Source organism: Gymnodraco acuticeps, unplaced genomic scaffold (assembly GCF_902827175.1).
Source record: "Gymnodraco acuticeps unplaced genomic scaffold, fGymAcu1.1, whole genome shotgun sequence".
Classification (NCBI taxonomy): Eukaryota; Metazoa; Chordata; class Actinopteri; order Perciformes; family Bathydraconidae; genus Gymnodraco; species Gymnodraco acuticeps.
The window spans coordinates 1,944,653-1,962,081 of NW_022991219.1; the positions used below are offsets into that span (position 1 = coordinate 1,944,653).

The 17,429-nt window shown below is 42.6% G+C and overlaps 1 long non-coding RNA gene across 1 annotated transcript; it reads left to right on the forward strand.

Moving 5' to 3' along the window:
* The first annotated feature begins 10,350 nt into the window (after positions 1–10,350).
* LOC117561639 lies at positions 10,351–11,231 on the forward strand. Its single transcript, XR_004571414.1, has 3 exons — positions 10,351–10,392; positions 10,572–10,649; positions 10,820–11,231. It is a non-coding gene; the product is annotated as an uncharacterized LOC117561639 (long non-coding RNA).
* The last annotated feature ends 6,198 nt before the right edge of the window (positions 11,232–17,429 follow it).

Consider the following 17,429-nt stretch of genomic DNA (forward strand, 5'->3'; position numbering starts at 1 on the left):
CACCGCTTCCAGCTCGTCTCCGCCCATTGACTTTGAATGGGGATGACGTCACTTTCCCTCGCTTGTCGCCGAACTGCATTGTGGGGGGGCGAGGCGAAGATTTCCAGGATTTCCAGGATGTTCAGGATTCCAAAGTTGAACAATGTTCAACTTTTGAGGCTGAGCTAGAAGCGACAGCCAATCAGATCCGTTTATGCAAATCTGACAGTTCAAGCGCTAGCCAATCAAACCGCGTGCAAGCTGGGAGAGCCAGACCGCAGTTCATTCTATATTCCTAACAAAAATGGAGGAGAAGTTAGTTGCGGTAGCAAATCACCCGGTTCTTTATGACCAGTCCCTATTTACTTACCGGGATACAAACCGGAGGAACCAGGCATGGAGGGAGGTGGCAGAGGCAGTGGGTGAAACTGGTAGGTTTTCACTTGTTTGGGGATTTTATATCCAGTTTACTTCGTTGCTAGTTTACTTCGTTGCTAGCAAGCATAGACAGTATCATTAGCCAGCATGGAATGTAGCATAAAATAGCACCATAGACATTAATCTCATAAATGTTTAAAGAAATAGTGGAGAAGAACCGGGGTTTTTTGCTTTGTATGTCGGGGGCGGGAGATTCATGTGATTGGTTGTTGGTCGCGAAATCCCCAAGCTTTCAGACACGCCCAGCTCCAAGATTTTCAAGATTTTTGAAAAGCTGCTGTGTGGACGTACCGTTCAGGCGAGCTTTTTGAGACCTCCCCCGGCTGCGATCGGCTATTCTCGTCTACTTTCGAGGCGAGCCGCAACGCGTCTCAAACAAGCCTACTATTTTAGAAACTGCTTTCATCGCGTCGCGATGTTTCCAGAGAGAACAGCTGCGAGGTCTATATCCAGTCTCTGATTGTGTTACGGCCCGTACACACAGCAGCTTTTGGCAATTTGTCCACCGCTTCCAGCGCGTCTCCGCCCATTGACTTTGAATGGGGATGACGTCACTTTCCCTCGCTTGTCGCCGAACTGCATTGTGGGGGGGCGAGGCGAAGATTTCCAGGATTTCCAGGATGTTCAGTATTCCAAAGTTGAACAATGTTCAACTTTTGAGGCTGAGCTGGAAGCGACAGCCAATCAGATCCGTTTATGCAAATCTGACAGTTCAAGCGCTAGCCAATCAAACCGCGTGCAAGCTGGGAGAACCAGACCCGCAGTTCATTTCTATATTCCACAAAAATGGAGGAGAAGTTAGTTATTGCGGTAGCAAATCACCCGGTTCTTTATGACCAGTCCCTATTTACTTACCGGGATACAAACCGGAGGAGCGAGGCATGGAGGGAGGTGGCAGAGGCAGTGGGTGAAACTGGTAGGTTTTCACTTGTTTGGGGATTTTATATCCAGTTTACTTCGTTGCTAGTTTACTTCGTTGCTAGCAAGCATAGACAGTATCATTAGCCAGCATGGAATGTAGCATAAAATAGCACCATAGACATTAATCTCATAAATGTTCAAAATGTTAAAAGAAATAGTGGAGAAGAACCGGGTTTTTTTGCTTTGTATGTCGGGGGCGGGAGATTCATGTGATTGGTTGTTGGTCGCGAAATCCCCAAGCTTTCAGACACGCCCAGCTCCAAGATTTTCAAGATTTTTGAAAAGCTGCTGTGTGGACGTACCGTTACGCGGACAGCCCGGAGTCGGCTTCGCCTTCTTCTTCTCTCGGTTTTTTGGCGGATTGCAAACAGCTTGAAGGTGGAATACCGCCACCTCCGGAGTCGGCTTGACTCGGTTTGCATTTATAAAGAATGCACACATGTGTTTAATCGTTAATGTCAGATATGTACTAAGTAAATACATTTGTTCCTGCTCAAGATTAGATTCAACTTTATTGTTATTGCACATATTACAGGTACTGAGACAACGAAATGCAGTTTAGCTTCTAACCAGGTGCAACAAGCACTGAAGTGAAAAGTAATGTACACAATCTATAGAATAAAATATAGAATGAATTGAATGATGAATAAACAGTGAGGGGTATGAATACACTAGATATCAGCCTGTGAGCAGTATGAACAGTGTGTATGAATATGCTAAGATATATAAAGTATGAAAACGGTAAGCAGTGCAAGTATAGTATAAAATATATGGATATTAATTTAATGATGATAAATATTGTGGAACAATGATGAAAAATGGGAATGGATGTGGCGACGTAAAACTGACACAAAACAACAACAAACTTTTGCCGAGCCAATTGGAGAGTTTCATCACCAGCACGTGGTAAAAACCACCAATGAGCGCTCAGCTCGAGATATCAGCGAGTCGTTTCCCATCAAGCATTTCGCTTCCGCAGCCCGTGGAGAGGAACTGCGCCGCCTCGCCGCGCCTCGCTCTCAAGGCTGCGGGCGTCTTTGTCCCGCGAGATTTCAACGTCTCATGTGGGCGAGCCTCCAGAGCAAGTCGGACAAAATGACTAACCATCATGCAACGCACGAGCAAGACGTTGATCGAAATTGCGCAGGTCTGCGCAGGTCTCGCTTGTCTCAAACAAGCCTACTATCCAGGGGATGCATGCAGAGCTGTCACGGCCCGTCCACACAGCGGCGTGCGTTGAAGCTTCCAACGCTTCTGCCCATTCACTTTGAATGGGGTGACGTCACTTTTAGCCGAACTGCATCGTGGGAAGCGACGCGGAGCGTTGCTGGCGTGGCTCGCTGCAAAAGTTGAGCAATGTTCAACTTTTGACGCCTCGGCAGAAGCGTCAGCCAATCGAATCATATGCCAGTACAAGCTCTAGCCAATCAAACCGCTGCTTGTGTTTCAGGGGCGGGAGATTCATGTGATTGGTTGTTGGTCGAGTGTCAGACACGCCCGCCGGCAAGCGTCAACGCACGCCGCTGTGTGGACGGGCCGTCATTGGCTGAGATAAATCCGGCCGTGCGTCACGCCTCCACCGTTCCCGGAAATGCATCCGCGGAGGAGCCGTGGAGGACCCATCAGTGTATCCTCGGTTATAGCTCCTCCAGAGAGTCTCCTCGACGCTCGATCCTCGATGTGCATTTAGGGTCCTTCTCAAGTCGATTAAATGGAATCCTTGCGTCCCTCACTTGCGTCGTTTCCCTGAGTTTAGTCCCTCCCACCAGGGAAGCATGGAGAGACGCAAGGAAACCACGAGAAGCAGGAAATTAGTTTTAAGAGCAATGGGACGTCCTTTCTTCCGGAGCGTCACGTGAAGCGACGTCCGTTTGTGATGACACCGCACAGCTGTTCGTCTGACAGCAGCCAGCTCTGTCCCCCTTATTTTTTCACAAACACCCCCGCCTCTGTTAGTACACATTTACTGACATAAACATTTCTATCATCTGTTGTAGACCCAAATACATTGAATAAAATAAGAACTCATTCTCAAAAAAGATAAACGCCATTCTTAAAATGTATAAACGAAAAAAGCGATCATGAAAATGTTTCCAAAAAATGAATAAAACATTTTTTGACCACTTTGTTGTTCAGACATATCACATATTTGTAACTAAATGATACATTAATTGAAACAAAACACAGTATAGACTGAGGAGTGACTCTCGTGAGTTTCATGTATTTTCTTCACTCCGCTGGGAAACTGCTCTCATGTCAAGAAGCATCAGATCAGTGCATGCCCTGCATCGTCCAATCAGTGAGCGATACACAGTAAGGGGGCGGAGCGAGTATCTGTGGATTTCATCGGAGGATGGTCTGGTGGTTCCTCGATTATCGCTCCTCGATTGTCGCTCCTCCGGCAGAAATAAGCGCCATGGGACGGTACTCAAGATGGCGCAGACAAATCAACTTCCGGTGATACCGAGGAGCGAGGAAATTAAAATAATCGACCTGAGAAGGACCCTTAGAGAAATGAGATGTCCTTCAAAATGGCGCGCTGAAATTCATTTCCGGGTCACTACCGGAGGAGTCAAGGAGTCGAGGAGTCGAGGAGGGGAAATTTGAGTATTGAGAAACCTCTAGTCTGAGAGGGTGAAGAAGATAGTCACAGCAAACAGAACAAGAATCGACAACTCTACCCTCTGCTCACTCCTTTCCTGTAAAATACAGGTCCAGCCCAAACATATTCTCCATCAAGACAGTGCACTTACAACTACAATAAGCATGTTAATGTTTCTAACTTTCGATAGGCCTATATTTTAAAAGAGATCTCTCTCTCTCTCATCTGCGTGCGGGGGCGGGGCCTCACAGACACGCTGCATCTCTCTCTCGCTCACAGACATGCTGTAGCGCTGTGCAGTGTGCACCTGGTGTGCACACAGTTCTGCCGGTAATGAATATTACATTTTGTGAGGAAACTTTTCCACCAATAATTCCAATAAGTATTCCAAAATGTATTCACTTCAGGTTTACGAAAGTAACTGTCATCAGATTACTCGTTTTTCTAAATTAACGCCAGCTGAATACACTTCATTTTTGTATTCTGATTACGTAACGCCGTTACATGTATTCCGTTACAACCAGTACTCAAGTTGTAAAAAAAAAATCAGGGGGGATGGTGGATTTTATCATATGGGGACATAATTTGTGCTGATAACCCGCAGAGGGTGGGAGACCAACCTATGGAGCCCCCTAGGGGACATGGAGAAGAAAAAACAAAATCTTTGAAAAAAATAAAATGTTTTGCGAGATCTCGCAAAACCTTTGCGAGATATCGCAAAACCCCTTTGCGAGATCTCGCAATACTTTTGCGAGATCTCGCAAAACCCCGTTGCAGTTTGTAGCTGCAGATTGTGACCAATTCTTGATGTTTAGCTCGGATGACGCCGCGTATCGAACTGTTCTGATAAAAACGACTCTGTAGCTCGTTGTCTACTTGCTATGATTGTAAAGTCATGTTGTTTGTATTTTTACAACGTTATGTTCATGAGTTATTGATCCGCGAAATTCGAATCTGTCAATAACTCAGCTCAGAGGGACGTGCATGTCCCCTCGCTCTGAGTGTTCTCTTGAGGTGTCTTCACTTATGTGAAACCCTTTATATATACAGTCTATGTGTGAAACCCGTGCCTATTGCCAAGCACTGATGTTATATCTTTATATTTAAGGCCAAGCTCAAAGTAAAATCGATGAACCACTCCATTGTTGTGGTTTCTGTGTTGCCGTAGCAGCCGAACTGACCAGGAAGTACTAAATGAAAAGTATTGCGAGATCTCGCGAAGGTTTTGCGAGATCTCGCAAAACATTTTTTTTTTCAAATTTTTTTTCTTCTTCTCCATGTCCCCTAGGGGGCTCCGTACCAGCATAAAGATAATTATTATACTCCTAAAACAACATGCATGTTATGGATGTTCAGATACTCCTTTCATTGCTCTTGACCAAGGCACCTCAGAATTGGAGTCGGTCCCCGGGCTGCCATGACATTTAGGGTCAAATGCAGAGGACAATTAGTGCAAAATCTTTTTTTCACTTTAATTTAAAGGGGGGGAGGGGATACAAAAATGTGGTTATAATGGAAGTATATGGTACAAATCTTGTAGGTTAACAGTCCCTCCTTTATTATTCAGATGGATCAACTGATTATACTAATAATAAAGTCAAAATAGTTTTTAGAATATTGAATTATAGTGTATTTTTTCAAAAAAGCAGTTACTGGTATACGATCAAAACTGGTATCTAAAGGGTTACATTTGTATCGTAATTAATTAAATCATTATGTAAATTCTTCATGAAAAACTTGAGGACATTTTTTTGAAAAATATTGATCCGTCATCATTTTATTGCAGTTCAAATACAAATATTTTATGTTAACATTCCCAATGTTACTTTTTTTAACAGGGCATTAAGTGCAAATTGAAATTGTTTACAAAATATGAAAATATATTAAAAGATTATACAGATAATACAAAATAGGACCAATGTTGTCAATGGCTGCCTACTCCACTCTCCCCATCACATAGAAGTTTCCAAAGATTTTCATAATCATGTTTTTTGGTCTCAATTTTTCTGGCTCTTGCTTTCGGATTGTTAGCTAAGCAATGGCTTTGAAGCCAAGTCTTGACATATACCTCTGGTCTGAACTTGTTCAGTGGAGGGCCAACACACTTGATGAAAAGCACGGCTGACATGCTTTTTACCTCTAGGGCAGTGGCGGTTCTAGAACATTTTACATGGGGGGGCAAAGGGGAGGCAAGAGGTCATGCCAGGGTGGCATAGGAGGGCGGACAGTACGTGGTATGTTATACTGTATATAACCTATTTATTGTTAATTCATGCCCTAACACAAGTGTTCTTAATGCACAAGAGAAACAAGGTGTTCAGACAAACAATCGGGTGCCCTTTGAGTCCCCCAAGCTTACCTCAACCATTTTAAATGAAAGGAAACTACAAAATGTATTTTAAAGCAATGAATTAATGGAACAGGTTGTTTTGCATTACAATGTAAAATTAAATATATATTTTGTTTTAAAAAAAATTGGTTGTCTTAGACAGACATATTTGCATGTCCTCACTAAGCATTATTACATATTAATTTAATATTAAACAAATCAAAATGGCCAATTATCCCAAAATGTTGCTGCTAATATAATCACATGTTTGTCAACTTTAACTGATCAAAAATCAATTCTGAAAAAATACTTGAATTATCTATGAAATTGCAATATTGTCCTTCAGTTTGTTTCAACCCCGTCACGCCATACCATTTACCCTCCTATTAAAATAATGGATCAGTCCATGTGTGATCTGCATTGAGGGAATTACATCACAAAAGTGTCAGTTTCTTCTCTTACCTATATTTCAGATTAAGATTGACAAACTCAACATTTCAACTATGTTGTATGAATTAATAATAGTAAATAATTGTTTATTACAAAAATAAACAATAGTTTTGCAAAATATTACAATTTTGTAATGTCCTTGACTTCCAAGTGGTGCCATATCTTAGCTAAACAAGGTGTCATGCCTACTTTTTGTCAAAAACTTCAACCCTGTTACATTTTTTCAAGGAAATTCCTAGTAATTATTTATATTTTGTGCCTGAGGTGGGGAAATGTAAGTAGTCCACTACCAGATGTTATGACCAAACATTTTGGTTTCATTTTTCAAAGATATAAAGACCCAAAAGGCACCCGATTCAGAGAATACCCAGAATTCTGCATACTGTAAGTACTTAATTATAATTAAGTACACAAATGACATCACCCATCTCTTCAGAGAGCTACAGGTGACCTGTGCAGCAACACATTTCAATCAATATTAGTCAATACTAAGAGCTGCTAGATTGTGCTGCTGTAATGGAATATGTAAGGAGAATAAGAACATACCATGTGGTCCAGCTGGAGTTTCATCTGCCTCCTGATCCCTGCCTCTGGCCCTCTTTTAGATACTTCATCTTTATTCCTCACATATATTTCTTCTTCTTCACTAATGTCTTCATCTCCTCCTCTTCCTCCTGCTCTGAGCCTCCTGGTCTCTTCATCTCCTCCTCTTCCTCCTGCTCTGACCCTCCTGGTCTCTTCAGCTCTCTTTTCCTTTTCCTCTTTCTGTTCGTCCTGATCACTTCTCAGATATGTCTTTTTGTTGTTGTTGAATCACTCCTATAATCTGGCCTGCAAGAGTCTACTTGTGAAAAGCACTGGTACAAATGCTTGTATAACTTTACACGTTAGGGCCATGTAGCCTAGCTAATATGTAGCATATCATAAATATAACATCAGAAAGTATTGATCAAGCGCACACATGCAGCTGTGTTTGGATCCAGTTTTTACGGTAAAGGATGTATCCTGGTTTCATTGATCTGGCCTCATGGCTGTGATGTGTAGTTTACGTGGATTTAATAGTAGGCTACCGCGTAGTTTAGCAAAGTGATCGATCTCCCAGCTAACGCTGTCTGCGTAGTATTTTGTAACGTAACGCCCCAAACAGCGCAGAGAGTACATTCTGACGAAGAGATAGGTTGGTGTGCTCTCTATCTCTGTTTCCCATATTCCTACTGATTTCAGTCTTTTTTCTCAAACTATTTTAGGAGAGCGCGTTAAAACGGCAGCGTTTTATTAATATTTAGTTTCAAGCTCTCGTCCTTAGTAAAAACAAAACTAGTGGAAAGGGAAATGCTCCCAGGGGAAGCTGATCCATAGGTGCTGGGACAGCTCGCTCCCTCTCTGCAGCGGTGTGAGTCGCGGTCTGTGTGAACGCCGCTCCGCAGTTTAATGCAGGGCCGTAGCTGCGTTTTTAACGGGCCTAAAATGATATTTAAAATGATTCAATTTGAACTAATGTAATGCTTGTTTTGTTGCTTGAGAAGCTTGTGGAAATAGTGTAGGTTTGTTTTAGTACAGTTTTAGGGAAACAAAAGTTAGGGGGGCAGCTGCGGGGGCAAGGCTCTACAGTGGGGGGGGGGGGGGGGGCACCCTTGCCCCCCCTGCTCTAGGGAGCTTTTAGTTGTGGTTAAAATGTTCATCTGACTAAACCCACGTTCACACTCAGCTGTGGAGATGACCAGAGTGTTCACTGCTTGAAGGAGGGGTTTCAGCTCTTCTGGTGCTGGTGGTATCATTTCATCAACAGTTTTGAGTCTTATCAGCTAGCTAACACGAGAGAAAAACGTAGCTAAACTCCAAACTAAGTTGTTATTGCTGCTTATGTCCATAGATTCCACCTTTGGTGACTAAAGTAGTGAGTAATGACTAAGATTACTGATTCTTGACTTACCTGAAATGTTATTTTTAGTATTTTTAAATATGAAGTCCCTCAGATCGCGTTGTCCAGCTCACTGTAAGACCGAACAGTATAGGTTCTTGAAGAATATGGGTTGTTTTAACCCAAACATTTATAAAAGTTATTTCACCGCACATTTTCTGATGACTATGAACTGATTTGTAATATTGTGTATACAGTATTCATCCACTTTGGGTCATATTGGAGATTGTACTCAAATGTTTTTACTGAATCTGTCTGACGTCATCACGTAGGTGCTCCGCCCCCGACGTGCCTCACTGCTCTCACCCATGCGTTCGTTCATTTGAGTCCGCCATTATAGCTCCTCTCGGATGAAATAACTCAAACTTCCAGAAGTTTGCCCACCGTGCTCTCGAGTCTCACTGCCGGAATTTGACCGCGATACTCTGGTAAGTGTTAGTGTATTCTATAACCCCGAAGGCAGGAGAGACTGAAAAGAGTCAAGGGAAGCTTATAAAAGTTAACAGCATTTAATTACACAAAAGATGCGGTGGTGTACAAAATGAAATGTGCGAGTGGAGGCGCTCTCCTCATCCGCCCGGTCAGTCCAGGTCAGCCGGTAGAAAGAGGTCAATCCTTGGCTTGCTCTTCCTGTTGTCATCGGAGGTCTTCTCCTATTGGCCGGCGTCGTCGGGGGCGGGTCCAATACAATTTCTGCCTTTTTCTGTTGTTAAATTATATCATTCTGGTGTCTGTGGTTATTTAAACATTTCCTAATAAACGTTATTCAGCGGTAATAAACGAGTGCTAAACCCAGTGTGCTCAGTGTACAACATCACATGTCATTTCACCTTTGATTCACGGTCTGAAAATGCAGCATTTCACCACATGCTAATGCTAACCGGAAATGAATAATTTTCAGAATAAAAGTATTAAGTTAATAGTTAGTGAACTTCCGGTTTTTCAGAATAAAACTGATTTAAATTAAATAGTGTATTTAATTCAAATTAAATATCAACATTGATTTTAATTCAAATTAAATATCAACATTGATTTTAATTTCTAACATAAGTTACGTCTTGCCTTTGCACAGTATTTAAATGATTTGTTATTCATTTCTGCATCTAATGCTCTTTGTGTCGCATGGTGTGTTAGTTTGATTTGAGCTCTTGTTAGCTAGCCTAGATTTAATATCTGCCTCACTTGAAAAATGATTTAAACCTGTAAGACAGTATTTTATATTGCTTTAAGTTATATCTCAAAGTGGAACGTTTGTGTTGCAAAAGTTCTCTGGAAAATTCGAACCGCAAATGGCGGGAGTTTTTTTTCTTCTCTTGTTACTGCATGCATGTATGGTCATATTTTATTAACTTAGAGGCATATAGGATTTACGTTCATTTCATCCACTACAATTACCATAACCGTGCGTTCTGCATGTTTGTAAAAGCAAGCTAACTTGAAATACTAGACTATTCATTTTACAATGGGTTTCAAGTTAGCTTGCTTTTACAAAATATGCAGAACGCACGGTTGTGGCACAACGTTAGTGGATAAAAGTAACGTAAATCCTCTATGCCTCTAAGTTAATAAAACATGCCCAGACATCCATGCGGTAACAAAAGAAGAAAGCGCGCCGCCTGCCGCCATTTTATGCTCGAAAATAGTGTTTCTCTGATCATTTTGTGAAAACTTTGCAACCCAGCTAACCTTCAATGTTTTTTCTCTTTAGGCTGAAACTGAAGCAACTGGCAGATAAAGGGCTTCTTCAACCTAGTAAGCCTTGCAGTGGAGAAACTATAACGCGCTTGGGGAGGGGGGAGCTTGTGGAGCCTCAGCAGTGAAACTGTGGTGGCTTACACTGTAGGTGCGCCGCGTTGGGGGGGGTGCTAGTGTGTGTTAAGATGAGAGATAAAAACCATGCAAAGTTAATGCAGACTACCTTTGCCCTGCAGCGCAATGAGATCATCAATGATGAGCTACCTGTTGGAGAGACCCTGGAACGCTGGCCTGCCTTGACAATGGAGTCACAGGTGAAAATATTTTAGATATTACAACTATATAATAATTTTGTGTGCCTTTGTCACTGATAACTTGGCATGTTTACTCAGATTTAGCATGTCATGTTTCTGTTTATCTCTGCTGCCTTCAGTCCACATATACATTGTACTCTGAATTAAATAGTCATTTTATATGTTGGCAGATTTGTGCAGAGTTTCACAGGATAACGAACCTCAACCTGAAGAACCACTTTTACGCGGAGTTGGATCGGCATGCTGTTGAGCTTGTTCAGGAAGAAGGCGCCACGCAAAGACGAAGTGTCTGAAGTTCAGCTCTTCACCGCCTATGACCTCCAGGTGAGTCGGTTAAGCCTCTTGGTGTTTTAATATCATACTAGAGTGGATTTTCTGTGTGTGTTGGGGGGCGGGGGGTCAGCCTGATAGATTTAGATTTATTATTAAGATACTTGTGTTTGGGGAGGGAACAGCAGTGTTAATGTTATTGCACCTTGTTGTTGTGCTAATGAGATACAGGTGGGATCGCAGACGCCTCAATTGCTTCAAAATGGTAATCTCTTCAGTCATGGAAGAGCCCTTGTGATATAAATTGTTGTGTGGCTATGCTGTTAAGCATCCAAAGTAAAACAAAGATATATTTTCGCACTCAAGGATCAAGGTGACGTCCATAGCCGACGTGCTGCTCTCCTCCCTGCCTGGATTTCTGCATGAGGATGACTCCAGGTTTCTGAGGCTGTGGCATGTAAGTCAGCATAATAACTGTTTTGAATGTATGTGACAGATCATCAAAAAATATAGTTTATCTTCTAAATACACATGCACACACATACACACAGACAGACACACACACATATAGATACATAGACACATACACATACATATACACATACAAACAGACACACATACATACACACACACACACACATGCACACACATAGATACACATACACAAACACAGGCATACACACACACACATGCCGACACATACACACACACAGATACACACACACATACAGACACAGACACACACATTCAGACACACACATACATACACACACACACACACACGCAGACACATACACACAGATACACACACATAGACACATACACACACATAGACACACACATACATAGACACACATACACACACACATTGACAGACACACACAGACAGACACAAATAGATACACAGACAGATACACACACACAGATACACACACATAGACACAGATAGACACACACACACATACATAGACACACATACACACACACACACACACACACACACACACACACATAGACAGACATACACATACAGACACACACATACATACATACACACACACACACACACACACACACACACACACACGCAGACACATACACACACATAGACACATACACACATACATAGACACACATACACACACACATTGACAGACACACACAGACAGACACACATAGATACACAGACAGATACACACACATAGACACAGATAGACACATACACACACACACATAGACACACATACACACACACACACACACATAGATACACATTCACAAACACAAGGTTTTGTTTAGTTCCTTATGTAGTGTGAGGGTTATTTCTTTGTATGTACACAGACTCCTTTTTAAGAGTCCTCCCTTTGTTTGGTTATTTGTCAACCTGTGCCCTTTTGGCCCTTTTGTTTGTTCAGGCTACACGCCTTCCATTTTGTTTACCGCTGATACTTAAAATAAATCACTTATAATTATACAAATACCAATCTGGTCGTGTTTCTTCCCTTTAGTTCCCCTAGCCTAATAGGGAACGTAACAGAAGTGTTGATGACATGGGTGAGAAACGGTAGAATATCAGGAGTCTGAAGGAGGTTTGAAGGGATAGGGTCCAGAGGGCAGGTGGTAGGGCGGGCAGAGGTAATGGGGGTAAGAACCTCACTTGGAGAGAGAGGGGAGAAGGAGGTTAGTGTGTGGGTGAAGGGAGGGTCTGGTGACCCAGCAGTGAGTAAAGGTGAGTCAGAAAAAGAAGAGCGAATATCATCAACCTTTTTTTCAAAGTAGTTAACAAAGTCGCTTGACAGAAGTGAGGAGGGGGAAGGGGCTTTGGGGGGGTCCAAGAGGGTGGAAAAGATGGAAAATAGTTTTTTGGGATTGGAATAGGAAGATTGGATCTTATCTTGAAAGAAAGTGCTTTTTGCCTGAGAGATCGAAGCAGAGAAAGAGGAGAGCCTGATAGGTTAGGAGGTCGTCATGGTGTTTGGATTTCCACCGTTTCCGCTCTGCTGCCCGAAGGATGGTTCTATTAGCACGCAGTGCGTCATTTAGCCAGGGAGCAGGAGGGGACTGACGAGTCTGCCGAGATGTGAGAGGACAGAGAGAGTCCAGAGAGGATGAGAGAGTAGAGAGGAGAGTTTCTGCAGCAGAGTTTGGAGGCAGAAGTTGGAACGAGTCAGAGGAAGGGAGGGCTGAGAGCACCGATGAGGCAAAGGTAGAGGGGGAGAGGGAACGGAGGTTACGGCGGACAGGTGCAGATTTAGAAGAGATTAGTTTGTTATGTTTGGAAAGGGGTAGAGAGAATGAAATGAAAAAGTGATCGGAGGTGTGAAGTGGGTTCACACCTGGTTAAACCCACTTCACACCTCCGATCACTTTTTAGTAGTGCAGTTCCTTGAGAATATGAGATCAAGGACATTGCCAGCTTTATGAGTTGGTGGGGATGGAGACAGTGAGAAGGCAAAGGTGGTTAACAGAGATGTTGGTTCAGATATCTTCCCTGTCTGGAGGTTGAAGTCTCCGAGAAGTACAGCGGGAGGGCCAGTTTCAGGGATTTGTGAGAGGAGATTATCTAATTCCTCCAAGAAGTCCCCCAAGGTGCCTGGTGGACGGTAGAGAACAACAATGGTTAATTGTATAGGATGGGTTACTGTGACGGCATGGAATTCAAAGGTGGAAGTAGTGAAGTTAGTCTTTGGTTGGATATTTGAATTTCCTTTAAAGGTCCCATCTCATGGCCATTTCTACTGATCATAATTCCATTGTTGAGGTATACTAAAATAGATTTATATTGTGCAATTTTCCAAAAATCACATTGGTTTCTCATACAGCATCTCTGTATAGTATGTGTATTCACTATGTCCTAAACAGCTTGTTGGAGCTCCTGCCCCCCCCCTCCCTATGAGCCCAGTGGCCGTCAGCGAGACAGCGAGACACAGCAAAACCCAGCCCGAAACCAGCCCGAACACACATACACACACCCGCAGCCTGGCTTGGAGTGTGTATATGTGCTCACACACCGACTCACAGCCTCGCCGTGTCCCGCCGTCTCAGGGAGGAGAAATCGGCGGAGCTGCAGCTGAGAAAAGATTGAGTGTGTGTGGTCCAATCCACGGACTTAACCTAACGGCTCCGCGGACGTAACGTAACGGCTCCACAGATTGGTCCATTTGGGTATGGGCACGTCACTGTACCCAGGAAGAAAAAGAGAAATCTCCAACGAGGCGTTCTGGGGCAGCATAGACAGGTATTTTCTGTGTTAGAGTTTTACTCGCGACAGGGTGTACTTTGAGGGTTTGTGACTTTGCAGACCGTTTACATGCATAAAAACCTGGGTAAAAACCTGGGTAATAACTGGAAAAGCATGACATGAGACCTTTAATAGATTCAATGTCTTGTGACCCGATGACTTGATTACTGTTGAGAAATGTAAGCAGTTTCTCTATTGAAAAGTCTAATTTCCTTTCAGTGGCTTTCACGTCATGTGACCCAATGACTTAATATCAATGTAACATTCTTGTACAACACTGGAAGAGTACACACCAGAGATGGGGACTCGAGTTTGTGACTCGGACTCGAGTCGCACTTAAGTCGCACACACAGAGACTTCAGACTTGACTTGGACTCCTGCTCAAAAGACTTCGGACTCGACTTGGACTCGTGTTTTGGGACTCGTGAACAATCATTGTGTTTTCTATTTTTGGCGTATTAAAGGCGGGGTAGGTAAGTTTGAGAAACCGGCTCGAGATCGCTAGAATTTGAAAATACACAACCGGAGAAAATCTGCCACTTCCTCACAGAGCCCCTCCTCCAACACACACGAACGCGCACATGACCAATGAGGGCACGAGATAAGTTTGTGCCCCGATGGGAGGCTGACAGGCAGGTAGGAAATCCAGTTACTTTAGCCGGGCCGGCTATCGGGATGTTAAGAGCATTCCATGGAATATAACAAAAGTGTATCTCGAGCCGGTTTCTCAAACTTACCTACCCCACATTTAACATTAACATCATGGTAACACCATGGCGACCGGCGGCACACCTGCAGCTGTACCGCTTGTAATTAGGTTCAATTATAAAAACTTCGAACAAAACGCCGGCGGCACCAACAAAAGGAGCGTTCACTGCAAAGTCTGCAATATTAAAATCAAGGATACTGGTGCAACAACGTCAAATTTCATCAGGCACTTGAAAACTCACCCGGAGAGGTCAGTCACATTAACGCATATGGACGGTTAGCAAACATGTTTAGCTCAGCATCAGCTATGTAATGTTAACTTAGCTTGTTTTGTAACTGAATATTTGAAAAGATGAGTGAATGTTTGGTTGTCACACTTGTTTGCGTTGAGTGGCGTTGACATCCAACTCTTGACATGACATAAAAAAGGTCGGTAACGTTAATCATTACGTTCCGCTGCCACCATCTACTGGCTAACGTTAAATGTAGAACAATATAGTTACATACATAAATACATCTGTCGGTTTATAGGCAGGTTACAGGTTTATTGTTGACCACGTAACGTTAATGTTACAGGTTTATCAGGTTACCATTACACTGGGTTTGAGTGAGAGGATAGAGGAATATGTTTATTTATAGTAGACTTAAAAGATGTAAAGAGACCCAGTGTAATTAAACAATACGGTTGCAGAGGTCAAATTTTAACATTTTTGTCCACTGGCCAAATGGCTAGCCTAGTGAATGTTGAAATGTTACCAGCCACTCAATAGATTGCCATTGTTATTTTCCTGCGGGGGATTAATAAAGTATTTGTGATACTGATTTCTGATTCTGAAGTGTTTTGCTTATAAGTTGTTTGCATTTAGCTAAAGTGTGATGTTTTTCCTCATATTGCATTGCAATAGCCTGTTTAAAGTGATCATATAACAAACAACTAATCAGTACTGATACTGTATGCTAATAGATATGAGTGATAATAATACAGTAAATGCTTTGAATTTCTTAGATATAGCTGTGCAGTATTCTTAACAGACTGGATAGCAGCAGACAATAGAAGGCTTATTACAACCAGAAGAGACATGAGACTTTTATTTTTTAGAGACTTGAGACTTGACTTGGACTCGTGACCAAAGACTTGAGACTTGATCAAGTCTCACCCCACAAAGACTTGAGACTTGACTTGGACTCGTGACCAAAGACTTGAGACTTGACTTGGACTTGCAAAAAAAGACTTGTGAACATCTCTGGTACACACCTCTTTTTATAGGATTTTTTAATTTTATATGACGATTATTTAGAATTTTCAGCAGATTCTTTATTGAAAAATCGCATGTCCTTTCCTATGTAGTATAACACTGAATCATGAGCCCTTTGAACCCCAAATCAATGCATAATTGTATACACTGTCCATGTGGGAGTACATATTGAGGGGTGAGAACCAGAGGGAAGTAAGTGACATTTGACCAACTTTACGAGAGCCAAAACAAAAAATGACCATACTTTATCCTGACTTTGTTTATTAAATTAAATCTTTAATATGAAAACTTCATAAACATGTGGATGACAACTAGTGCTGCGTCGACGATGTCGACGCGTCGACTTCAAAATATCGTCTACGACATATTTCCGCGTCGACGCGTCGCTACACACACGTGGGTCACCCAAAGCAACAAGCAGTTCGCAATCGCACTTCAAACACAATGGAGACTGAAACGGCTACCACCTCCTCCTCACAGGATTGCGCACGAAGCCCCCAAACGAAAACATCTCGCCCTAGGTCTTCAAAAGCATGGGAATATTTTAAAGTTAGTCCAAAACGCAAAGATATTGTCATTTGCAGTCTTTACCAAATGGAGTTGGCATATCACACAAGCACTGTGAAGCAGCAGCTAGCTGTGGTGGCTACCATTAGCAGCTAGCATTTGCTCTCCGATTTTTACATACAAATGGAATTATGGATTATAAATTCAATCATTTTTGTATACATAGACGTTAAAAACCTATGGATTAACCGATTCAGCCGCGTTTTTTCTCATTTTAATGCCATTGAACACGTCTTTTGATCAGATTGACAGCTACGGTGGTGAGAGGATCTCCCTAGAAGCTCTGTAAAGGTACGTGTTGTGATGACTGTATTTGCTTCCCCTGTCGCGAGTCCGGATCACTCAGTGATGATACTATATACCTACATAATCTGTGGAGTCTCAGCTTTAATCGGATATATTGTATGTGCAGCTACGATAAGTAATAAGTAGGGATGCTCCGATCGATCGGTCACCGATCGATATCGGCCGATACTCACTCTCTACCGATCGATCGGTGCTCTCTAAACATGCCGATCGCGAGAGCCGATCACATGACGTAAAATACATGACACTTTTCTCTGTGTGCGGCAAAACAAGCTCGCCAAAATGGCTTCACCGGTTTGGCATTATTTTAAGGTGTCCGAAAAAGACAGTAAAATAGCGGTATGCAACGTGTGTGAAGCAGACATCCTGCAGCTCCGCCCGCCGGACAGGTAAGCGCAGCGAAACACACACACAGGGAGAACCAGACCGCAG